Source organism: Castor canadensis, chromosome 3, assembly GCF_047511655.1.
Source record: "Castor canadensis chromosome 3, mCasCan1.hap1v2, whole genome shotgun sequence".
NCBI classification, from domain to species: domain Eukaryota; kingdom Metazoa; phylum Chordata; class Mammalia; order Rodentia; family Castoridae; genus Castor; species Castor canadensis.
In genome coordinates this window covers 22,580,734-22,607,780 of record NC_133388.1, presented here as the reverse complement: position 1 = coordinate 22,607,780, position 27,047 = coordinate 22,580,734, and the positions used below count along the sequence as shown (strand labels likewise).

The window sequence follows — 27,047 nt, the reverse complement described above, 5'->3', positions numbered from 1 at the left end:
ATAAGTAACACCTGACTCTATATGATTAGTAAGGCACTTCACTGCTGATAATTTTTCCCCAGACCTGTAATTAGGGTCTAATCAAAATCAAACAATAGACAAAGCCAGACTGTGAGACAATTCTATGAAGCATCTGGTCATTGTTTCTAAAACTCAGGATCAGAAAAATAAGGGAAAACTGAGGAACTGTCACAAAGAACAGGAGATGTGATGGCAAAGACAATGGGGTATTCTCAATGAATCTAAATCAGGAAGCAGACATGAGTGGAGAAATGATGAAAATGTGACTGACGTCTGAAGCTAAGTTAATAGCCATGGGGCAGTGTTGGTTTCTTAGTTTTGACATATGTTCTAAGGTAATATACTATTAGCCAAAGCTGAGAATGTTTAGATAGATGTAATTTGCCTATGTTTTGAGGTCTAGCACTATGTAGTCTAATGACAATAGCACTAACAATAATAACAAATCAAATTTCTGAAGCATTGTCACCTATGCCAACTCATGAAGGAACAATGTTTTAGTGTTGGTAGCCCAGGGAGTTCGATGCTTTTTTTCTAAATGAAGAATCAGTGGTTCAGAACTGAACTCGCCAACATCAAAATTGTCAGCTCTGGAACTTAAGCCATGATCTTATGATGTAGATATTGTGTTCTTTTGACTCTGACCAAGTAATAGAACAACAGGCTAATGTAGGTGTTTGAGTGTGTGTGTGTGTGTGTGTGTGTGTGTGTGTGTGTGTGTGTAAGTGTATGTAGTAGATGGGCAATGTTGTAAGAAATACTAGGGGGAATGTAAAGAGTTTGACATGGCATCAAATTTCCATTGCAATGAAAGCTCTGTTAAGAACTGGAATTGTAAAGATAATTAATGTGCAAACATTCTGTTTCCTGGATCTCCCAGACATTTTCTTTTGTTTCTTTTCTGTGCACCTCTACCTTTATGTATTAGTGATAGTTTCTCAGTAAACTATCAAATAACTTAATCACTATAGATCTGTGAGTCTGCAAAATTATTATACTTTGGAACCCCTGAACCACATCCTATTGTTTAGCTTTTTCTGGTCCCATCACCACATATTTTTAAAGCTAACTCATAGATCATGTGGCTAAGAAATTTGTTACAATGATTCTCTTCATACATTTGGTGTGACATTTTCTCCTTACTTTTCTTTGGCTTGATTATAAGAATTTTACCAATAGCCTTTAATAGGAAGAACATATACAAAAATATTGTCTTCTTATAACATAGGAAGAACAATAATTGAAAATACACATCCTGTATATTGGCAACCATACCTTTTCCCCTTTCAGAAGTTCTTTGCTGTTCAGCAGCATAACTCAGAAAGCCTGTACAGAGCTCAGTTTTGTCATTAACAAAACTGTGTTCTTAAAGGATCGAATGGTTACACACCGAATGTGCTCTCAGATCCAAGGTTCAAAGGAAGTATTTCGTGCAGACCCACGTACACTTACATAGGAAAGTGGATGTTTAAAAGTAGGTAGATGAGTATTTATCCGAAAATGTGGTCTTCCTTGTTGATGCTGGAGTCTGAGGAGTTATCCCTATGCTTTGCTGCCACCTTGGCATACTAGAAGGATTTACAACGGAATTCTTCCCAGGGATTGCTGGGAGCAGTTTCCACTGCCTCTCTGGGTTGGCAGGGCTCACAGAGGCATCTGAAGTGCCTGTTATGCTCCCCATTGGCTTGGATATGTTACAGAGAGAAATTAGAACATCTATCCCGTGGAAAAACACACTTTCTCTTCTTAAAATAACTCAATTGCAGAAAGATCCACGTGTTACTCTGAATACTTTTTAAAGGCTTCCTCTTTCTTTAACCCAGATTGGAGACAGGAAAAAGGGTGATGATGGCCATGTGCGGATATGAGTTTGCACACTGAGCGAAGTCCTGGCTCATTTGGGTGTGACAGTGACAGCAAAGGCGCTGCGCGGACAGTTTTCTCTTGTCTAAGTTCCCATTCCAGGTTCTCGAGATGACTTGCTTCCCACTTGAATTAACTTCTTGCATACTCACAATACTGAGTCAAAGCGGTTTAATGAAAGAACCTGTTTCAAAGGAGATGTGAAAGCACTGCTGATCAAAATCTGTGCTTAAAGCTGACCTGTTGTTGCTTTGTTGGAACTTATTTTTTGCATCGTCATTCTTGCTTGTGTTTCCTCCTTTATTCCATTCTAGTAAGACTCTGTCAAGAGTCTCTCTCTCTCTCTCTCTCTCTCTCTCTCTCTCTCTCTCTCTCTCTCTCTCTCCTTCATCTCCTCTTCCCATTCTGTTATTGAATGATTATACAGTCATTTGCTATACGACTTTGTCCTGTTATTTGAATGAGTGTCATTTTGCTTACCTATCCTAAATGGATAGGTAGGAGGAACCATTCCTTTGGGTTTCATTTAAATTTGGCATGAGCGGGTGGGTGGCATCCTTAATTGATCTCGTACACGCAATACAGTTGAAGCTAGAGCTAGAATCAGCAAAGGGTACCAAATGTTCGAAGCGCAACTAGGGAAGAAAATAATACAGTGGGAGGGGGATAGAGAAGTAAAGGAATAAAAATCAAGTTTGTTGGCAACTTCAATGAATCCGGCAACTGGAAGCAAAAAATAGATTCGGAGGGTTGGGTCTGGCCCGGATGAAACGCTAGGACTCCTTCCTGTCTGTCCCTGAATCTGGAGCTGAAAGCCCGCCACTGACGTCCTGCCAGGCAAGTGCCCCTAGACAGCAACACACCCACTGAAAACGCACGTGAACAAAGCTCTCGCCCCGGGAGCCGCCTCCAGTGGTTTCCTAGCGGATTCCAGCTTCTCCAGGGAGCGCAGGGCGCACACAGGGTTAATTTAGCTCCCTCCCTGCTAGAAGGGAGAGAAGGAGGAGGGGAAAAGAAGCATACCGTCTCTGGCTGGGGACCTTGTAGTTAGATGTACGTTCGAAACCTGTCGCCATCACTTGTGAGTTTGGCATCATCCATTGTCACCGCAGAGGAACAAGCCCTCCGAGATCACATCAGTGCCCGCAATCTGCGCTCCATAGCGTGCTGCTTCCCCCAACTCCAGATGCGCCTCTGGTCCTCAGTCTTGGGTGTCTATCAGCGTCGAGGCGACACCTTCGCGCCCGCCGCCTTGCTCACCGAGCCCCAGGACCAGTGTGGCAGTTCTCAACGATGGGTAGGAGGGACCTTGGCGGCGACCCCTAAAACAATACCATGCCCCGGGATCCCTGCTGCTGCCGAGCCAGCTTCTTCCCTTTCCACCTCCCTGACCCTGTCGGATTCGGATGAGCCCATTTCTAGGAGGAGACGCGGTCGACAGGTAAAGGGACAGCTGTGTCAGGTGAAGTTTCTAGTTAACCGCCCTAGCTGCCGCTACGTGGGCATCTAGGGGGGAAGGGAGTTTTTTGAACCATTGGGGGTGATTGCTCGGGCAGGTGTTCTGTGCTGTCTTTTTTACCTCAAAAGAAAATAGACTCCTTAGCTGTACCCTGACTTTAAGAACATCTATCTGCAGATCGAATCCACCTCTTCTGAGTTTTGTTAACTGAGCTCTGGGTCAAAACGCTAATTTGCTCGCCTGCTAGAAGCATTGATCCTAAATGAAGGTTTCCAGAGCCCCTGAGCTTTCCGGAGTCCAGCCTATCATTTTCCCAGAATGGATCTCTTAACTTTCATAAGCAACAACCCCTCCTCCTCATCGGCTCGTAATGCCACCAGTGTTATTATCAAGAGGTTATATCTAAAACCAATACACGCCCTCAACCTCAATCCAGGATGGATTAGCGGCTAGGATGCGAATGCCATCCTTGTGTGTGTGTGTGTGTGTGTGTGTGTGTACACACGCGCGCATATGTGTGTGTGTTTTCCAAAACCAAGTTCCCCGCCAACTCTACTGGTCCTCGAGGCCATTGCTCCTTTCTGAGGTGTTGGCTGTGGTGGAAAGTCTCTTAGAGTAAGCGCTGAGCCTGGATCCCTCTTCCTGCGCTGTGTGCGTGGGACGCAGGGATCGGTCGGGGAACGCCCCCCAGGAGCTGAATTCTGGGCCGAAGAGGAGGATGCAGTGGCTGGAGTAGGGCCTAGCTAGCTGCCCCCGCGACCCCTCTGGGACGGGGACTTCCGGAAAAGATCCCTTCGCCACGCTGACCAGTCATGGGCTTGCCCTCGCATTTTCAGAGCCCGCACAGTCACTCCTCTTTTGTAATCAGGCCCATGATCGAGGTCCTGTTGAGATTGAGGACTAACTAGGCAGAAAAGCTGCTGGCTGGGGCGGGCTTTATGGCTGGAAAACTCTTGGAACATGCTAGAAGCTCCAGCAGATGCGGTGTGCTAATGGAGGCTGAAGCCACCACTGCAGTTGTCCTTGGCGCTCAGTTCATGTAACCTCCCAGCAAGATGGCACTCACTGTCCTGAGGGCTGCCATCTGCGCCCCTTCTTCCCTTGGATAGTTGTTAGTTGCACTTTAAGTTTGGGGAGAAGACAAGATATGTATGTCAAAGCGTTTTCCTAGTAATCATTGTAAAATGAAACAGGAACAGTGGCAGGCGCTCATGAACTCTACTAGTGTGTAAGAGTGTGTGAGTGAGTATTTTAGTGTGTGTCTGGGTGTATCCATGCGTGGTTTAGGAGACAAATCGGGCGTGTCTCTAAGTCGTCTTAACATAACTTAGACACTTAAATACGAGAAGGCAGCAGACACAACAGGGATAAGAAGGAAATAAAAACAATCAGGGAAGTGATGCCAAGTGACTCAGGCTTTGAACTGAGAACTGGGAGTGCAGTCGCTCCTGGAGCGCATCCGGAAATCATCCCCAGACGGTCTCAGGCACCGCCCTGGTCCAATTCTTCTGCTCAAAGAACTGAGTGGATCCCTAGGGTGTTAGTCCTGGGCTAGTTTTAAACTTGCGGGTTGCATATCCAGCAGCCCCAACGACAGCGCGTCTCTGCGGAGCACCACGCTTGGCGCGGGCTCTTTCTCCCTCTTCTGTTCAGATTCAGTCTCTCTCCGGACTTATTAAAACACGACAGCAACTTACGGGAGGCTGGAGGGGCAGCGATGAAACGAGGAGCAAACAAGACCCCTCCTCCTCTCAAGAAAGAGTCATGCCCCTGGTTTTCTTACTTTACTTTTTTAACCTTTGTAAAGAGATTTGAAAATGTTGCCCGTATATAAATTGGGCTTCTTTCGTTGTCCAGTCAAGTTTCCTAAGTCCATAGAGTTAGCTGAATTTTTGCCTGTCCACAACTAATGTATTGGAGGACGCCCTTGCCAGTAACAACAAGGGTGATAGGAGAAAGAGAGGGTATTTAAAATGATCATCTCGAACTCTAGATTATTTCAATTAAAGTTTATTTAAGAAGGTACGGGATGAGGGAACCTGTGATGGGATGGGGGTGGGGCACATCATCAAGGTTGCCTGCGTTTGAAATAACGCCATTTTGGTTGAGAGGCTCGCTATATTTTTGCCCTCTAATCTCACGTTTCGATCAATTCTCTCTCTGAGTCTTAAGTAATAGGTCCTCCCGCCTGGAAGTGCATCAGTCAGACAAGGGGGAAATCGTCTTTCAGGATTGTGATAGTGGCATCATTCCCTAAGAGCTGGGAGTTGGGAGAGCATGTGCGGTATCCATAGAGGGAGAGCCGGCGTGCAGCATCTAGGTGACATCCACAGTGTTAGCCCGGGTGCTCAGTAACTATCTCCAGGGAGGACAGGGTTAAAAGCCGGATCTGGCTTTGCCTCTTGGAAAGCTTTAGGCTCGGCCGCTCCTCCCAAGCATTCTTCAAACCAGAAAAGTGGGAGGGACTCCGCGAGCCTGGAAGAAAGGGAGGGAGGGAGAGAAAGAAGGCTCAAGGAGGGGAGCGCGCCAGAGAGCCTGGGACTGAAGGAGAGGAGGAGCGCGGGAGCGGCAGAGGCGATCCCGCGAATTCATTACTGTAAACATCTCCCGGGGGTGTCAGGAGGGGTGGGGGTGGGGACCTCAGCGCCTACATTAGCCAGACCGCGTCGGATTGAAGCAGCAGTGTGGTGCGAGCAACCTCCAGACCCGCTCCGGGTGGGCGCTGCACTTGGAGCGAGCCCCGCGCCCGCCCCCGCGCAGCCCACGCAGCGCTGGCCGCTGCGCTCTGCCGACTCTGCACAAACGCGTCGGAGGAGCGCCCGCCTTGCTCTCCCACCGACCCTCGCGGTACTCAGTCTCGGTGGAGTCCCGGCTCCGCGTTGTGTTTTCACATCGCCTTCCCCACTCAGCCTACTTCTTTGGGTTTCGTTGGCTTGGCCGAGGCGGAGAGGGGGAGGCAGAGGAGGAGAGGCGGTGGGAGCTGCGGCGGCCCGAGACTAGAAAAAGTGGCATGCCCCAGCCCTGGAGGCGGAGGTGGCGGAGGACGGGGGAAGACGATGCCTCGGCTCCGTAGGGGACGTAGGCGACAGCGAGCGAGGCCAGCGGGGCGCCCGGGCGCCGGCAGGCTGCGGGGAGGCGCGCGCGGCTCTGAGGCTCTGGCCTCAACTTCCCCGCGCCCCGACGTTGCAGGCGACAAGGCTGGGATCCAGCAGCCGCCGCTGCCGCCACCACCACCACCCGGAGGACCCAGCAAAAGTTTGGATCTGGGTGAGGGCGCAGCGCTGAGCGGGATTACCACCAGGGCTGGCAGGAGACCTCGAGAACCTTGGCAGGTAACGCGCACCCCCCAACTGTCTCCCTCCAACCCCCTCGGCTGGGCTCCGCTTCTTCTCAGAGCCTTTCCTAGTTCTCGTCAGGTTTGGCTGAGAGTAAGAGGGAGGCGAAGTTCAAGATCCTGGGGGCGGCTGCCGACCGCGGACAGTCGGATTAAAGGGATCCGGATGCACAGGCAGCTGTGGCGGGGAGGCGAAATCCCCCAGGAGTGGATGAGAACCCTGGGCCCCAGCTGGTGCCTCATATTGTATTATGCGTCTTTGGAAATTTGGAATGTGAAGTCAGGGACTTTTTCTAACCCTGAATACAGAGAAATGATTGATGGATTTCAGTTACCCCCCACCCTCTCTCTTACCCTATTTAGTGCCTTTAAAAAAAAAAGTGATTTGAACTCACTCTTATTTGCCCACTTCCTTTAGCTGGCTTGGGACCTCAAATTTGGAGAGGGAGTGTGAAAATTGCAAGCAAAGGGGGAAAATATCTTACTCCTTTTGACACCCAAGGAACCCTACCTCCTTCCATTCACCTTCTGGTGTTATAAAATAGGAACTTTAAAAGTCACATTTATGTTGAGGTGAGGTGAAACGTGTTAGCCATTGGTGATGTGAATTCTCAATGATAATCTGTGTGTGTGTGTGTGTGTATGTGTGTGTGTTGGGGGGGACAATGGCGAGATAGCAGTTTTGCAGGGAAGCCGATTTTTTTTTTTTTTTCTTCTCGTTAGCCTGACGCGCGGTGGTGTAGGAGAAGTGAGAGTGGCCGCGTGTATGCACTGAGGCTGGAGCACGGCAGAGAAGACTCGCGTTTCCGGAACAGCAGGCTTAGTTAGGCTAAGAAAATAGCTGCTGCTCACTTCTAGGGCAAAATGTTTTAGATCCAGCTCACCAAGGCACCTTCCAACATCCCGTCCCCATAGAGTTTTGAGTTTTGAAGCAGCTCAACATTTTGGGGCTGCTCTTGCCTTTATTATTATAGACATTATTAGTTCACCTGGAAACTCCTTTTACCTTGTCCTATGAATGGAAAACAGTCTCTAAGAGCTTTTGATTAATTTTAATGGAGGAAATCTCTCGTCAAGCTTACAGTAAGCTAATCACGTAAGTGCAAGGCACAAATCCGTGTAAATGCTCCAGCAAGAGTGCAAGGTGCTGATTAGATTTCCTTACATGCTGCATTTGCTATGCAAAGCCTCTTTTAAATGGAAGCTATTGCTCCCCATTCAGCTGGGAAGTTCTTTAATCACACAGGGTTTCAGTGAGCTTTGGAGCATGTCCACTCACTCACAGACTTATTGCTAAATGTATTATATCTAACTTCCCTCAGCCAAAAGCTAATATGAAGCTTAGTTTCCATACGAGGATGGAGATTGTTAGTAGACTTAACTGGTATGACCTTATTAAAATCTCCAAAGAAAGCATTCTCCAAACATTTTGAGGTAAATAGAATTTAGGGTTGGCATTTGTCCAGAATTGTAGTTGGTTATTGCAGTATGAATGTAAAATTTGAGGTCAATATCTGAAATTGGATTATTATTATTTTTTCGATCACTAAGTAACATGTACCAGATATGATCGGCCAGCCACCATATTAGGAGGGAATCAATCTTTGCATAATGTACACACCATGAAAGGTTTCTTATTTTCACACAGCATTATTGCTCCTGAAAATATGGCTTTCTTCCTCCCCTCCTCAAAAGCTTGACACAGGATAGAGTTAAACCATTTAAGGGGTTTTAATAATCACAATTGACAGTGCAACACCATACTGTCATGTTGAGTTGCAAGTATCTGTGACTGGAGGAGGTTAGAAGATGTGATTTAGAACATTATTCCATGTCTCTGCCAGTAGGTACATGAAATTGTAAAAAGAATTGGACTAGCTGTACTGTAGCAGAACCTATGACATACCTAAAAGGGAGAACTGCTAGTTTTTATAAAAAGTGCTCAATGTCTTAAGACTTCAGTAATTTCACTGCAGTTTTAGGAATTCCAGAGGATGCTTTCAGCAAAAGAAAGTAGATTCCCTAATGATTCCATGATGGTCTCCCCTGGAGTCCCCAAAGCAGTCATGGCTTTTCCTGTATGCTAGGTTTCAGATGATGTGATCTTATCCCAGTTTGACTTTGACCGGCTGGATCTAATTTGAACCTTCTCTGATGCCTGTTACATTTATATTCTGGCCTGCCAGAGAGAGTTTGATTTAGGATTTAGGCATATCTCCCTAAAGTCACCATATTTTTTCCCACCTTGAAACTGTGGTTTCAAGAAAGGCTTACGTGTCCAAATCCTGAAGCCTTATTCTGTGGAGATTCTGTGTGAGCATTCAATTTAGTATGACTCTTCAGCTCTGTACTTTACAAGGAAGAATTGCTGCTTCTGCCATCAGCAACATCTGAAGTTCACAAACAGCAAGGGTTTTCAGTGTCTTCAGTTTTGCTTTCGGTTTGGAATATTCAAGAAAGGTCAAAGTGATGAACTAGTATTTCTATTCCAGTCACACCTTTCTGGATAATCATCTTTTTGTATCTTCACTTCAGTTTTAATTCAAGTTCATTTTTCACTAGATTGCTTTATTAACTTTGTGGTTTCTGCCACAGTGATTCAAATCCAGTCCATTAGTGACCTCTATCTGTGAGAAGTGAATACTCATTGTTTTTCTTCCTTCTCATTAGAGTCCACGTAGGATTTGGGGAGAAAACCCACCAGTCTGTATGTAGCTCTTTTTGAATGTTTCAGTTTTTCTAATTAGATTTTCCTAGTAGAGAGTTCAGTGTGGATAATGATATTTAATACCAATAATAAAACGTGATGGGTTAATAGAGAACCATTTAAATGGTTATTCCATAGAGCATCAGCAATATGATCAACATAAATAAAATGCCAGTGCTGTCTACTGCCTAAAAGGATTGTACAGTTGGGTAGACTGTTGTTTTGGAACTCACAGTGCTGCTGAATGTAAGTGAAATTTTATTGCCCCTAAGTGCTTACATAAGAAGAGAAACTTGAGACCAGCCCAGACCATATATGTGGTAACTAGATTTCTTAGTAGCTATGAGTATGTCTTTAAATTCAGCTCTGCTGCTGTGAACTTATGGTACAGATCAAGGAGGAGATGGTTTGTGAGAGGGTATTTATAAACAGATGGTCTATTTAAGGAGACTTTAAAAATCTGATTCCTAATCCAGCTTTGTCTTCTGAAGGTTTAAAAATAGATATTTCAATTTTAGTTAATTATTCTAAATGCTAATTAAAGACAAAGTTTACCAAATTTCTTAGGTGGGCTGATGCCATTATCTGACATTTTCCAGATGGTTTTTCATGTAGTGGTATTTGGGGATATGGAATTTTTAGGAGGTTTTCTTTCTTTTCCCTTGGGAAGACTACGCAAAAGGCATTTTTAAAGACCTATTATTGTTATTATTGAAGTTAAACAACCATTATAGTACTTCAGCCAACTTTCTTTCTTACTTTTCCTGCCCTCAATATTTCTTTGCTTTTGTGAAATTATATTTTTTCTTCTAAAACTACATGCTTGGGATAGAAGTATCAGTATGTTATTACCCCTTTCAGTAATAAGCAGACTTTAATTAAGTATCCATTTATACTAAAATACACATATACACACCCTTCTAGTCATTACAGACAGAGATTCTTTTCAAGATCTTAAGTATGTTCCTTTTTTAAGGGCTATGACACAAATATTGTAATAAAAATATCCTGTGTTCTGATGAATACAGAGACTTACTTCAGTTGCATGGAACAGTAAAACACTGTATTAGCAAAATAATCAGTGGTATTTTGAGTACATGGTCAAAATCTGTTAGAAACTTCATGTATTTTTTCTTCCCTTGGTAAATTTTGCATCTACTGGTCTTTTTGGTTTTCTTTGATTCGTTCTACTGTGGCTCTTTGAAGTGATTTAAAATTAAACAGTAGCTACATTTTAGGGAAATTCATCACGTTATGTTCGGTATTCCAGAAGAGTTAATGATGCAGAAAAAGTCCTGTAAAACATCTTTCTAAAAGAAGTCCTTCTCTTGCAGGCTTCCCACTTACTGGCCTCCTGTACCATTTGCAGTGAGTTGGAACTCCGTTTTTTATTTATTTTTCAAATACCACCTTTAACTTAATTTAATGTGGGATGTGTTTTCCGCACAAGCGTGCAGTGCCATGTGTCCTGAGTTGCCTGAACAAAGCAGTGTCGTTGTTACCAATATGTAATAAGGGAAGGTCAAAGAAAATATCCTGGTATAATTTAGGAAGTCAGAAGGCCACATTCATGAATCCCAAACACTGGTCAGTTATTCTGCTAATACTTAATAAGGATATACTTTTTCTGGCAGCTTAGTGGTTAAAGATTTCAGCCATTTTTGCAAGCATTCACAAAGTAAATCTCTAGAGCTGCTAACTATTAGGTGCTCATTAGAACTGAGCCTTTTTTTTTTTTTTTTAACTCTGTCTTACTTTCTTCCCAGGTTTCTTTTAAGGGAATGTGGAAAAAAGTTGGAAAAAGCTCTTCTGTTCTCAGTTCACAGGTCGTATTGTTATATTTCAGTTCTCTTTATTAGAGCTTTGAAGATACAGAAAAAAGAATCTTTCACATGAACTTTCTAAGAATCTGAGGACATTTGGATTTAAACCCATTGAAAACTATCAAGCCCTAAAATTTCTATATGCTATTAGACCTCGGAACCTTGGAATCATCTTTATTAGGGAGTAAAAGCACAGTGGCTCCTAAAATCAGCTTATGAATATACTGTCCGTTGAAGTCCACAGAGGTCATGAGGCTGAATGGAAAACATTAGACACTTACTAGTCCTGAAATAGGTTCACATGTTGGTGTCACTCTTAGTTCCAGCTGGTTAGGGGTGTCACATTCATGAGAATCCAGTGTCAAAACAGCCTCTGTGACAGTTTCTTTTCCCACTTTGCTCCAAACGTGGACTTGAATGCTTAGAAGAAGGAAGTGATATAGGTGACTGTAATAGTCATCATACACATTAAAGGGTCAGTGAAAAGTCAGAGGAATAGTTTGGATATTTCCCATAAAGATTCTTAGGAACTCTTTTTAAGTTTGTTTCAGAAACACATTCATACCTCTCCTCTCTGTGCCCTGGCCCTTATAATTTCCATTTCTTGGATAAATATTTTTATTACTCCCAAATGCTTTTGTGAGTTGATATAAGAAAGCCCTCACTGCCTAGCCTCCTATTGGATAACTAGAGGCAAAAAGAAGTAAAGAGCTACCTAAAGCTGCAGGGAGTTAATGATAAACATGTACTTTGCATTTTTTATATAGATGAAGAGTTCTCCAGATGCAGTTAGAATTTTCATTCTTTACAAATCCATCCAAAATGATTGGGTTTGGGTATTTTGATTTAAAATACTAAGTTGCAAATTGTTTCATAGGCATATTTAGATTTAAAAGCAATTGGTCATCTCTCTAACATTATAGAAGACTACAAAATTGCCTGTTTTGAATAATTTTATGATGTAGGCATTTGGTCCCATTAACCATTATAAGGAGTGAGAAATGGAAGAAAGAAAAGAAAATTTGCATGTTTATGTCAGTACACTTCTTTAATTCGACCTTGTAAGAACTGCTTAATCTCTTGGAGACTTAACTTCCTCTTTGCAGAGTTCAACAGAGTTGTTGAGGGGTCAAACAAGATTAATCTGTGTGAAAATGCCTTGATAACAATACAGTGTTATATTCTCCTAAAGAGGCATTATTCCACTTGGCACCATTTATCATTTTTTTGCTTCTTGGGCTAGGACAGGATAGGTTTTTATCTAACTATAACTAAGACACAGCAACCTGCCCTTCAGAAGCACTGAGTCTGGTGGGTGAGGTTTCATTCAACTTGTGAAGTGTGTGGTGGCCCCTGGCGTCATATTTGCTATTTGCTTAATGGTAGGTGAGCTCCTTTTGGAACCTGCTCTGTACTCTTTCAAAGGTGAAGAGCAATTAGGACCAAATTTTCCTTCCTTGAAGCTTTGACTTGCTGATAGAGACTAAATTTATCAAAATGGATTCCACTGAGGATATTTTTTGGAAGAATCCATCAAAGTTCCTTGAAATGATGTGGCTTCTATTTTTGACTGGGTTTATCTGTGAAAGTTACTTTTGTAAAAACATTAATAAGACAATTTCATTTTGCAAAATAAGTCAGTCTGGTGCAAAAGATTATTTTTTTCAGTGCTTTGGCAAATCTCCTTAACTCATTATTAATGTACAGAAAGATCTGATTCATTACAATGCCAATGTATATTCTGAATCTGTGCCTTATTTTGATGATAATGTCACTCAAACCTGTTGGAACTGTTCTTTGCAGTTAACGTCTGTATATTTTTTTCAGTTGTACTTTTACTGTTGTCAGATCTCAAACATTTTTTTGTTTTGCATTATTAGGGTTTGAACTCAGCTTCATGCTTGTTGGGCAGGTGCTCTATTGCTTGAGCCAAATCTTCAGTCCTTAAACACTTTTTAAGTGGTCCAAAAATTATCATATTCATTTCAGTTTTCAAATTTGTCCACATGTAAGCCTTTGTAAGGTTAATTCTTAATTGCTTCAGTAGTAGAAGCCTTATAAAAAAACCATGCATTTGTGAATTGTGTAGTATATGCAGGATCTTGGTCAAAATGAATGCTTCAATCAATCAGTGAATTGTCGAAGTATTAAATCTATCTCTAAAAATGTTCTTTTCCGTTTATGATTTTCTGTTTGCCAAAGTTATGAAACTTACTTTCATTTTTTAAATTGATCGGTATTTCCACAGTACATCATAAAGTACATGGCTATCGAAATACGTTTTAATATGAAAATTTGCCTTCATAATTTGACCAAATTAATCTAAATAACCTTTTTTTCTGGCAGAGTTGAATGATATAAGAACAATAATAGTAATAATAATATTTTAAGAAATTTTTTTTTTGCTGCTCTGAAGAGTTCTAAGAAAATTAGAAGAGTATGTAGATATCTGTGTGGAGGGTTAGTATGTGACATAGAATTATCTACATCTTAGATACAGTAAGAGGAAGTACTGTTTTACCCTAAAGCTAGGTGGTACTAATTTAGCCTTATCTCCCTGAGCTGATAAAATAATGAGATTACCAGAATAATTTTTAATTGGAGATTTTCTTCTCCATGTAGGCTCTAAGGAAACTGTACATGCAGAAAAGCACAAAATGCAATCAGAAAATACATTTTTGTATGACTAGCCTGGTCCTCATGAATGAGATATTATTCTTTAAGAGCAGAGGGTATACATTAGGTGGTAGAGAAGGTTTTATTCATTAATTCAAGAGATGATTTTTTGCCCTTGCCACGTATCAGGTTCAAACTGCAGGCATAGACTACCAGTGAGATTGAGGAGTCCAAACAGAGGTACCTGGGCTTGTGAGTAGAGAGGGAGACAAAAAGCCTAATTGCATCTGAGTTTTATACATCATTGAAGACAATGAAGTCAACACCATGGATAAGTGTACAGGGACACATAGTATTAGTAAAAATACGAATTTGAATAAGGATAGTCTTAAATTCTAAAGCTGGCACTGCCACTTGTTAATTTTATGAATTATATTATTGGTATTTATATCCTTAAATAGAAAATGAGAAGAGCTGGGCATTTAACTCAGTGGTAGAGCACTTGCTTACCTTGCACAAGGCCCTGGATATTATCTACAGCCTGTGGGTGAAAAAAAAAAAAAGAAAAGAAAATGCATGAAAATATTTTCTACTTATAGAGCTGTTCTTCAAGAAGGATTGAGATAATTATGTAAAATATTAACCTGTTCTAGCACAAAGTAAGGCTTAATAAGTGCTCAGTACAGCATTTATTAGTTATCTCCAAAATGATAACTATTCCATTCTGTCACCTTGTGTAGTTCTTATAATTTTTCTTTTTTTGTCATTTCTCTTGAATCCCAAAGAAGACTTTCTATACCCTGAACATGATACATCCTCTTTAACAAAATAAAGTTTCATTATTTATGCATGTAACAGAACATGCTAAGGACAAGAACAGAAATAAACATTTCCGACAGTGACAAAAGGAGCCTATAGCTAGTGGTGTATAGTGTTGGATGATTGTGTAAGAAAGGACTCTAGGAAGGGAGGGGAGGACAGGAACAAGGATTTGACTCAGGTTGGGGAAATCAGAAAGTGTGATAAGCTGAGTCCTGCCTAACTTGGATTCTTTTCTTCATTGAAAAGATAACCATTGACAACTGAGTTTTGTCTCATGCAGGCTCACCCATAGAAATTTATCCTTCCACCCTCGGCCAAGACCTATAGCTTTCAAAAAGTCCTATAAGACGAGGACTCTGAGTCCAGTGAATTATGCTTATTATGTCTTTGTCAAGGCTCAGATTTTTATCAAAATGAATATTAAATGCTTGTATCACACAATTCACAACCGTTGGCAGTGTCATGAAAATATTTTGTTGTTGAAGATTAACACATAAATTATTGTTGATGCTTTCTTAATGCTCATTCTGTCCTTACAGAATGATGGTGCCTTGCTTGTATAATGATAGACATTGGAAGTGGAATGATGCTAGTAGGTTATCAGTTCCATGTGTAAATATTTCTTTCCGAAGTCAATTTTCAGTTTAAGTAAAAGAACTTCTCACTGCTTCTACAGCAAATACTTTTGGACAAGTACAGTGTTGAGTGGCCAAAATAGACAATTTAAATTTATCATTAAAATTGCATGTATGCATAGTGTAATTTCTGCATTTTAGTCAATAATTGAAATTTTCTGTTTTTAAACATTGTGAACATATAAATCTATTGATGTAGGAACGTTATGTCTAATAGGAGGTTAGACTTGCCCCAGACCTCCAAGTTGGGGAACACAGTAGTTTTTCCTTTTAAGATCACATAATGTGTAACACAATGTAAATATGTATAATTAATTAAATTGGAACTGTTAGAAACAGGCTCCCAAGTATACTTTATAAGCTGTTAACATCTTGGTAAGTAGCTTCTGAACCAACATTCAACCCAACATAAAACAATAAGACCTTGTTTTGCTACTTTAAAAAATGTAAGAGAGATTAAAATTCTTTGGGAAATGGTTTTTTAAAACAATATTTTTTTTACTCAGATAGGTAAGGGACAAGTCAAGTAGTGCTGACAGCAATGGAATTTAAAACTCCAGACTAATAATCTCAGTCTCCAAGGAATGCCAGGCAGACATCCTGTGGAGTCATGAGCTTATAACAGAGGATCGGACAAAGGTTGAGTCCTTATCATGTGCTGGGTATCATGCTAAGGTTTTTCTGGGCATTTAGAATACTTGTTCAAACAGTACCCCATTCCTGCGTGCACAGAAATCTGATGACTGGCCTACAGTCACTCTTTTCCAAACTAGACTTATTGATTGGAATTAACTGAAGGAACTGGTTTAAAAAACAGGGTTCTGGCCCTAGACTTGGAGAGTCTTATCTATTAATGCATCAGTGGAGCCAGTGAATGTGGACTCTCACCAAACCCCAGGATTGGAAATTACTGATCTGGATAGTTTTTAGAATTTTTTTCTGATCCAGATGATCAGATTTATAATCATTTAGTTGAGAGTTACTCAGGAATTTGTGAGAGTTTATGTGTGTATTTTGCCACTTAGGAAATATTGCTCTTCATGAAAAAAACCTACATACAAAGAGATAGCAGAACCTCATTCTTGGAGGCCAGAGTCTCCTGTGTGATCTCTTCGTCACCTGAATCCCCTAAACCCTCATACACTTCATAAGCTGTTAACATCTTGGTAAGTAGCTTCTGAACCAACATTCAACCCAACATAAAACAATAAGACCTTGTTTTGCTACTTTAAAAAAATGTTAAGAGAGATTAGAAGTTAACTCATAACTTTTATGATCCAGAGTTAACTCATACTGATCCAGAATCAGCTTACTAAAATAAACAACCTCCTGACCCAAACCCCATTATATTCTTTTAGTCACCTACCTTTGGGTGCCCTGTGCCTCTGGTTAAAGCCCATCCGAATGTGTTGTCATTCCATGTGAGATCCTGGATCTCAAAGCAGCACTCCCCTCATTCTCAGGCACCCATTCTTTGCACCTATGTTCCAAAGATGGCAAGGCATGGCTTTCTTAACTCTCAGCCCTTCCATGCTATGTATCCTTATATAGAACATTAGCTGCTTACTCTTCTTTTGCCACCTTCCCTCGAGGTCAGAATTAATTACTCTATTCTCTGGGCTACCACAGAATTCTGCTTAATCCTTTGGTTCCCCGTTCCTGTTGTATTAAAATGTGTCTGCCTATATGTTTGTCTCTCCCACTAGACTCCAGGAGCCTTGGCTCATTCATTCTAATTCCCTAGTACTGACAAATGTGCCAGATGCACCAGGTTCTATTGAATAAATACATGTGCAATTGCAGCAGCAGATCTTGGAAGACAAGAAAAACTTCCTAGTGCAGTGAGAAGGCCTCTTTCCATGGAAGTGCTTTTTTCCCCTCAGATTGATTGCCCAAATGCAACCACACCTTTTTGTTTTTCTCTAAGCAGGATTGTTAGGCAAATGCCTGCTGGATTACCCACCCCTGATCAACATCAAACTTTCCAACCACACATGAGGTAATTCTGATGCCACACGACATAGATTTGTTTAAAGAAGAAATTATTTTGCCTCATGTTATATCTTTCTCGGCATCAAATAAAACTATCAGAGAACTAGATGTTCACACAGATGTGGGTTTTTATTTTCCATACAATGAAAAATTTAACTTTCGACATTCAATTTGTCTATCTTGACAGAACTGAAGAGAGCAGAGAAAAAACTTGTGAAAATTTGTGGACCTGTTCTTTCTTTTACTTTTTGCTTTTGTTTTATTTTATATATTTTGTCCTAGTCATATTCTGTCCTGATGGAGATCTGAGGTACCAGGGCCCTCCAGGGAAAAGAAAGGAAATCAGAATTTCTTAATCACTGTCTCAACAAAGCAGGATCTGCTTAGTCTTCATGATTTGCAAATTGAATACAGCAAAGGGCATCCGAAGGTTAAGATACATTCTAAACTTACGTGGCTTAATATGATTTAACAGTTAATCATGATGGTTACAGAAGGTGGAATTTAGGTAATTTGCATGGGCCAAAAGACAATTCTAACAACACTTTGCTTCTTTCATGGTTGATTATGAATTGATGGGCAGAGATGACTTGCATGCAAGGGGCACATCTGCGAGTACACCTTAAACACACTCCAGTCCCCTCTTGACTTTTTCAGCAAAATTTTCACTGGCTAAAAGAGAAGAAGAGGATGGAGGATATTTTGATACAGCCCTTCCTTGGCTCTTGGTTCCTTCTTGACTGTCGATATGTTGTGAATACCTGCTATTGCAGTGAGAAAGACAAGGACTAACACCCAAGATGTTTTTTGGCAAGACACTACTCTTTTTTTAAGGAAATCTTCCACTACCCCACATTTTTTAATGCTAATGCATGAGACTGTTTACAGACAATGTGCTCTCTTGATTGTTGACTCACACTGAGCAAGGCTACATTCTCAACCAAGGGATCAATAATAATACCAACAATAATGATAATAGTTTATATAATGATATTGATTTTAGGTAGGTTTTTTTAGAGTACTACTTATGCAGTTCATGTATCACATTTAATTCCTCACAAAACCCTTATAGATTCTGTTGATTAATATTGCTAATAGCCCCATTTTATACATAGGGATGCTAGAGTTGTCTCAGATTGCATGTCTTATTTTATAGTTATTCGTGCTTTTATGGGATAGGTGAGGACTGGATAATTTCCCACCAGATCAACTCTATGTATATTTGTTCTTGGTTTAAAAATCAAATCAAGAAGTAATGGCTCACTGTTCAATGCTTATGAATGAAAAGCTGCTAACCAGTGGTCCAGCTTCCATATTGCCTTTACTGATAAGTATGTAAGAAATCACACTGGAGTCTTTACCATTTGAGTGAAAAAAATTCTTCAGTCTTTCAAGGTATTTCTGTAAAATGGGAGTAGTGGAAACAATCACTATCATGAAAATAAGACAACTTTTTAGCACATTTTTAATAGTAATGCAAGTCTGTGGCTTGAAGCCTAGTGATAAGGACTAGGTTTATTGTAGAGAAGACTCTCCATTCTTTTCCTTTGACTTTTTACTAGCACTTCTAATAAATAGTTAAATGGATTGATTTGAGATTCACCTGTTTTCCCTGTGGAGGTTATAATGGAGAATGAAGTGACCAGAGGGCAGATAATAGCATAAAGCCTGTAGTCTGAGAGAGCTTGGGAAATAATGGAGAATTGACTGTGTTATAAATAGGTCAGATTTGCTCCTTTTCTAAATCTATATAATTGCTCAGGCTGTCAACTTTCATTGGGTGGAAAAATGACCCAGAGATGGGCCGGGAAAGGCTGTTGCACACTGATGATTTGAAAATAAGCATAGTCTAAGTTTTCAAGTCTTCAACTCATGGATTTTTATCATCTTTTTCCCCTGCTTTTTTAAAAACTTTCTTCTGATGTACTCCCTCTCACAATTCAAAAAGTTGTGCTTTTTCAATTCCAGAATTATAATCGAGATCCTTAAGTCACTTGCCCATGGCATTTATGTGTAAAAATTAATAATACTGCTGAAATCAAATTATCTGTACGTTAATTCCTTCATGTTTCTCCCTTAAGGCGGTAGTTTGTGGCTTCTGCTGTTTCTGTGTTTGTTTGTCATGAAGAGATTGAGGATTATTTTGGACCTGGGTTAGTCTAGATGGATTCATTGTACTTAGGTGTTGAAGTAGTTTTTAAAGTGACTCCCTTAGTCAGCAAGCTCTACAACCCCATAGACACACCAACTCTGTTTGGCTTTTTTGTAAATTCGTTAGTGCTTCTATCTAGGATTGCACACTGGGTGGAATCCAAATGTTTGCTACATGTAATTTGCAGTGAGAAATGAACATACCCAGTGTTGCTTCTGCAAGTGGCTGTCTGGTTTGTCTGAACCACATGCAGCTAAAGAAGATCGGACTAGAGTATACCATCATCTATTCCCTCCCTACTCTGAGTGCTGTACTCACTTGGATTTTCAAGACTTCAGAGTCAGGATGTTTTAGAGTGAGCTTATCACTCTCAATAAAGTTATACTCATGCTCAGTTTACATTTCTTTACTAAACCAGACATGCTGCTAAGAACTCTGATTTTATTACTCCCTTTTATTCCTCTTCATCTCTTCCATCTATAGTTTTATATACTTTGAAGACAATTCAATCCCCTTTGTTCTTTCCCATTGGTGCCAATTTGGCCAATGTAGGGAAGACCACATATATCTACCGTTTTCATTTCTCCTCCCCTGACCTGCACACCAGTGACAGAACTCTTTTCCCCTTCCGTATTGATAATATTGTGATTTATTACTTCCCTTGATTTTTGGGGTTCAGACTAGACTCCTGAGTCTGATGCTCAAGTTCTTAATAATATTTTTTTTAAAAAGTTACTTTTTCTTTCTTTTGAACCAAATTTAGGGTATACACTCCCTTTTATCTTTATAGTAGTCTTGTCCCAAGGTAGGTATAAAATTTTACAAAATGCTCTGTCTTCACTATCTGACTGAGAGCTCATTTACACCAAAAGTCTTGTCCAAAGATGTTTGAGGGGCTGAATTGAACTCAGGTCTCTGGCATCCACCTACATTTGTAAAACTTACATGTAGTGTAAGTCTGTGCCCATCCTTATATATACTTGTTCTCATCAGCTTTTAAATGTTAAGCAAATTAATACTTCCAAAGTTTGCACAAATAACTCTGATGATTTGTATATGATTTTTAAATGATCTAATAGAAGAGGTTTCCTTTGTTCTCTCCATGGATACTTTTTCAAAGCAATGTGGTCTCTTGCTTTGAAAACAGGAAGGTAGAACATTCCAACCGCATCATGAGTCCTCTGTTTATATTTGTAAAACCTGTACTCTTTCCAGACCTCTAGGCAAAAGCAAATAGAAATAATCAGAGACATTAGAACTTGATTATGTTGAATTAGATTCTTATAACCAAGGCATGATAGCCAAAATTAGTGGTATGGTAGTTTATTCTGAAAGAGATACTTGAGATATTGAAAAACAGTAGACTCCAGCCTGCTGGAACCTTTGAAGACATCTGGATGGTTTGAAAAATACAATAATCACATGCTTTTTATTATCTCCATAATAAAAATGGAGCTCTGTATTAAGACACAGGGTTGAGGGAGAGAGAAATCCAGGGAGATTGGATTTAGGGTGTTTGAAGCAAATGTTTGAATTTGAATCCTGGCTCTGCCAGAACCAGCTAGGATGCTTCTTTGGGCCTGCTTTCTCATTTTTTTTAAGTAGAGAAAACATAATACTAATAGGGTAAGTCTGATGGTTAGTTTATGTGATAGCTGTTTGCCCTCTAACTTGAAACAATATGAGTGCTGTGATTTACAAATTAGTATATTTTCTTGCACAGATAAGGCAGTTCTGTAAGACAGTTACTCTTGCCCAAAAGATCCCTGTGGGGCCATGTACATTTTGCCTTATTTGCCCAAAACAGTATTTGTTTCTGGCATCCAGAAGAAGGTAAGATGTCCTGGAAATAGTCATTCCTCTGTCTCAGAGAGGACCCTCATTGTGGATAAGAACTTCTAAAATCACCTCTCTTTGTGGGAAAAAAAGAAATGTTTCCAGTAGTCTTATCACCACAAAACAGTGGATATCAAGGATTGTTAGAGAAGAATGACCACCAATAAAGCATTCTGAAAAATAACTGCCTGTAGAGGAAACTGGCTTATCAACAGGAGAAAAGAGTTTTTTCTACTAAATTTTAGCTTGTCATTATAAATGAGAAAATAGCAATGTTCATGATATATTCTGTGGTGACAATGCTGTGATACTTTCTACCAGGTGGAATTCTCAAGTAAGAGCTGCTAAGAATAAAGTGCTCTTTTAGAGAACCACAGGGGATGTCTGTTAGGGAACAGGGAGATGACCCAAGTGAGAGACATTGCAAAGAGAGAAATAGAAAAGACAAATGAGTGAATAAACTCACTTAAGATTGCACTGTGGGAAGTCTGATATGATATGGGACACATTTAATTTCAGTTACCTTAAAGGATACATGTAATTCTAATTAGCTAATGAACATTATTTCTTTTTCTGCATAATATTAATATAATCCAAAGTTATGAAGGTGTTTTCCACATCTGAAATCTACAATTAAGGGAAATTATAGTTTTGGACTTTTTTTCTGATTCTTGAATAGAAGTCCATGCTTGGTTAGTCTTTTGCCTGGATTTCATTTTAAAGGCTTTTCCATGTATTCTGGAAACTTAATGTTAGAAGATAATGAAGGATCTATAAAACACATTTTCTAACATGCAAAAATTGGTGTTAGACTTTATATTTGATTATAGTCTTTATGTTGAAGGATCAATCTCTTAGATTATCATACTTTGGAAATCTGGAAGAGATTTCATGGAAGCAACCTAGCATGTCTTACATCAGCCATCTTTAATAGCAAAAATAATTATCCTGCATGATTTGGTTTAAATTTGGCCAATTTTGTAAACATTGAAGTTGGCCATCATTGCCTCCTCCTACTGCATAATTGCATATTGCTAAATCATTAATGGACTTTCTATGAAAATATACAGTAAATAGACTCCTGAAAAAATTAATACTCAGATAATTCTTCTCCTTAAGTGAGAGAGACTTGTTAAATAATGAAATCTGGTTATAAATCTGTAGTTTCATTTAGCTAGTAATTTGGAGAGATATTGATCACACTTTTTTTAATCAGAATTCCCATCAGGAAGATGAAGGGAGATATTCTTCAAACCCTATTCCCTTTTCTCTTGGATATTAGGAGCACCTTGCTGATGGAGGAGGGGTAGTTGGCATCTGTGAAAGGCAAAATGGAACCACTTTATCATAATCAATATGATGTAAGAAATGGGGTTGTCTGGAAAGATTAGAAAACGGGGGAGTTTGGGAGGATGTGAGTATGGCCCAGGCTTGAGACTGGTTAGAAATAACTCTAGTATTTCCTTTTTTGTATGCAGCTCTTAGCCTTCTCCAAGAGGGTATTTATTGAGAATGTATTTCTAAAAACCTAACATTCGCTTTCCTTATGTCACTCCGGAACTTAATTCTTGAAAGCCCTGGTGATAGTAATAGAAGCTCCAGTGTCACCTCCATTGGTCCTGTTTAATAGGAGGTTACAGAAGTTAAGTGCTGTCTGTGGCCCTTAGCACATCTCAATATAACTTTAGGTAGATGGGCAGGAAAGTACAGCATCAATGTTGGAATTAAGTAGGTCAGATTTAAATTTTAGTACTAACTATGCCTGTGAACCCTTAAACAAATTATAAATTTTATCTGCTTCTCTCTTCTAAAATGAAGGTATTAATATTTTACAGAATTATTATAAAGATTAAATGAAATAAACTATGCAAAGGTTTTTTTGCATAGTGGGATTTTAGGATATTGTTGATATTATGCTTAGGCTAATTACTACTGTATCCTAAGTGACTTAATAAATAAATGGATGAAGGCTTGCATACTTGGGATGGGAGAATATATGTAGGGGTTCTGCTCTCAAATGATGCAAAGATTTATTTATGATTAGAGTGGACCTTAGTGAGATAGCTGAAGATTTAATTCAATTATTAGCAGTGACAAAGTATAACTATGTGGTGAGGAAGTTGAAGGTAGACTGTTTTTCATAATCCATCTTTTTTTTTAATCACTTTTTTTTATTCTTAAAGTTTTCATTTTGTTTATATCATTTTACTTTCTTATCTCCTGTAATAAATGGCACATATAATCATACCCATTTCTAGATTCTTGAAGTGGAAAATGAAACACAAAGTTGATATCTCTTTCTGTTTTGTGTAGCTAGGTGCCACTAATAAACATCTTATCAACAATTTATGGCGTGAATTGAATTGTACAAGCAATATGGGAAGTTCAAAAAATTCATAGTATAGTGCACAGAAGTACTGAATTCTACTTTGTTCTGCATAAATATATATATATGTATAAAAACCCTTTGACTTTTATGAAATCACCTAGTCCTTAGCTTCAGTTCCTTCATCTGTCTAAGGCCAGGCAGTTTCAATAGTAATCTCATTCTGAGAATCTAGGGAGTAGCATTAATAGTTAGGGGTTTGGCTGTGGATTTAGTCATCTTGTGTTTGTAACTGCCTTCATTGCTTCACAGCTCTGTGACATGGACAAGATACTTGTTCTACATAAGCCTCACTTTTTTCTCATCTCTGTAATGAGGATAGCAATGATAAAACAACCTTAAAGAGTTGCCATGAGGGTTACATGAGGTAATCAACAAGAAGGCTTTATCATGGTGTCTGGTGTATTCATGGGCTTAATGAATAGTAAGCACCTCTTCCAAGTGGGTAATTTTTTAAAAAGTTGATATAAACATCACTGATGTTTTCAGAAAGCTATTGGCATTAACCTGTTCTTGTTATTATTTACCCCACTGCCTAAATCATGGTGATCAAAGCCTCCAGAAAAACAGAGCCAATGTGGTGAATTCTGGGATGTCCCATAAGCCTCCTTGGAGAAAAATAGTCTCTGTAGGAGCTTAGCAATTGTTTGAGGGTTATGATGTTGAGGATTCTGTGTAACATGGGGTTTCTGAGTGCGGACAGGTAAGGCACAGGGACCTTTGGGTTTCCGGCTGGATTTGGAGGGCTGACTGTGGCACCTTTGATGTGAAGGAGCTATTCCACCCCTGTGAGATGACTGAATGGCAGTAACTAATGAGTCTTACTGCTCATCATTTGATATTTCTGCCACTGTAGCAAGTCTCTGAAGTATTTACCAGCCTAATACTCAGAATCTAGGTTTAGAAGACTGCAGGACTAATGGTCTTTGGTTTTGCAGTACTCAATATATGACTCCTACACTGAATTTTAGTGATGAGAATTTTGTTAATTAAAGACATTCAAGCAAAACACATACGGTGACTAAGGTAGTGAAAATAGAGTGGTCACTTTCCACCTATTGACAATTTCTTCCTACATAATTAAATTCACCATTTCTATCATTCTCCTTTAAATACCCCTTCCCCAATTACTGGAATAATTTCAAGAGGTATCATTTTTCATTTACATACATGTTTACACAGTATTTGCATTGTATTTACCCTTCCACATCCTTTCTCCACCTCCTTTCCCCTCCTATTGGTACCACCCCTCCCCCCATCCAGACAGGCAGGACCTGTTTCACTCTCCTGTTCTCTAATTTTATAAAAGAAACAACAGAAAAATGGCATTTTTGTTTGTTTAAGATAGCCACACAGGGAGTTTCCTTGTGACATTTCCATGTATGTATGTATTATGACTTGAATTGGCTCATCTCTATTTTTCGTCTTTCTACTTTAATCTCCTTATGTTATTTTGAACAGGTTTAAAAACTCTGTATTCATTCTTGTATAGAAAATACATCAACCATATTCACCTTCTTAAATGCCTGCCTCTAGTGATACACTTCCCCTCTCTCTCAGGGGGCTCTGCCACTGGAATCCTTTAATGTTATTTGTTCTTCTTGAAACACTTGAGGACTGCAGATATCAGATTCATAAATCAATTCCACATCCTAGAAATTATTAAGTCTATAGTCAGGATTCAAAAAACATGTAAGGTATGGGCATGGACAAGGAAGGAAAAGATGGAGGGAATAGGAGAAAGGAGAAAATGGTTCAGCTTACCTCTGACAAGTGATTATCATTTTTTTTTGTCCTGAATTGTAATTTTTGTGATGCATAGATGCTTTTCGTGTGCCACTGAAGAAATAGCATTAATATATGAGTTTTCAGGTATATTAAAACTCAACTCTGCCAGTAGGGCACAGTTATCCAAACTACTATAGAAACAATAGATTCTATGCTCATTAGCTTACAGTGCAGGGTAGATACTGTCAAATATGATTTTGAGGGTTTAAATTGGAAAGAAAATTTCAGAAGGAAGATAAAGCAAAGCCTTTTTTTTTAATTCTCAGAGAGACAAAAGGAGAAAACATCTTATTTTATTCTCTTTTAAAGAGCCTAACTTAGCAAAGGCCTTTATGGCACTCTGCAGGACACCATATATATTTAAGTTAAAAAAAAAAAAGATTCATGTGTGAGCCAGCATTCTCAAGCATTTATTGAAGACCCAAGTGCCAGAAAGTTCCAAATGATAGTTTAGTGGGCTTCCTGAGAGATTTAACAGACTGTCATCTAGTAAAGTGCATCATAGAAAATAAACATTTACCAATGAGTTGTCTAGGCTGCAGATGTCTTTACTACTGAATGAAAGTAATGCATTATTTAACATATAAGCACACCTAAGAAATATGGTCCAGAATGTACATTTTTATTTTCCTTTGAAGAGTGTCAGTGGCCAACAGATGACTCTCAGTTCCTACCAGATGACTTCTGTATGATTGATAAACCTATTTTGAATTTTCCATTCCTTTCCTAAGCTGAAACCTGAAATTCCATTTAAAGCTGATGGCAAATGTAACTCATTAGACATTAGCCTCCTCTTTAAGTTTTGTTACTTCTACTTTATCCATTATTTGCAAAATTTAATTCATTGACCAAAACAGTTAACATTGTGAATATTAGTGTGGCTTTCAACCTAATCCAAGCAATGTTTACCTCTCTTTAATAATTCCATTCTAAATGTGAAAATAGAGAGTTTCTGTTTTGAATTTCAAAAAAACTTGGCCTGGTTAAGAGATCAGTTCCATATCACAATAGGATGGAAGTTACAACCTGACTCTACAGTGCCTGTTGTCTGTGGCTGAAGATGGTGGTTTGCCACCCTGCAAGGTTGGTATACCACTTTGTCATATGCCAGCATCACACAGTCACTCCCTGGGTATGCATCACATCCTCAGAATGCACCGATGTGGATTAAAGACCTACACCATCATCTCATAATGTCTTCCTAATGGCAGTAGATTTCATTCTCGTAATGTAATTTTGGTCCTTTGAGAATTGGTATGCAAGTTAGAAATTTGATTTTACTTTTTATATAAAAGCTTTCTTTATTGGGAGGGAAAAAGGCAATGTCTGAGGTGGTAACATACTAAAGGTTATTTTTTTCACTTCAAATTTCACAAGGTATTCCAATCCTGATCTAACGGACCACGGAAAATTAGCAGTCCTAATAATCTTGCTCTGCATATAAATGAACCAATCAGTATGTAAGAATATTCTTGATTTCTACAAGATGTTTCACGTAAACAGTGTAACTCTCCCCTTATCTGAAAATTTTTAAATGAATCAGAAAAGTAGAGACAAAACCTGGCAAAAGCTAACTAGAAAACACTTTCAAGTATAGGAGAAGAAATAAGCAT

The 27,047-nt window shown here is 39.5% G+C and overlaps 1 protein-coding gene across 5 annotated transcripts in view; it reads left to right on the top strand.

Moving 5' to 3' along the window:
• The first annotated feature begins 2,603 nt into the window (after nucleotides 1-2,603).
• Nucleotides 2,604-27,047, top strand: part of Flrt2 (fibronectin leucine rich transmembrane protein 2) — a 107,366-nt gene continuing 82,922 nt past the window's right edge. For 2 of the 5 annotated variants that reach the window (XM_074067391.1, XM_074067390.1), the window contains exons 1-2: nucleotides 6,547-6,675; nucleotides 10,719-10,752. The gene's annotated coding sequence lies outside the window, so the exon portion shown is untranslated. Of the gene's footprint in view, nucleotides 3,326-6,537; nucleotides 6,676-10,718; nucleotides 10,753-27,047 lie in introns of those variants that run through there. The other 3 variants (XM_074067389.1, XM_020153074.2, XM_074067392.1) reach the window with 3 other exon arrangements.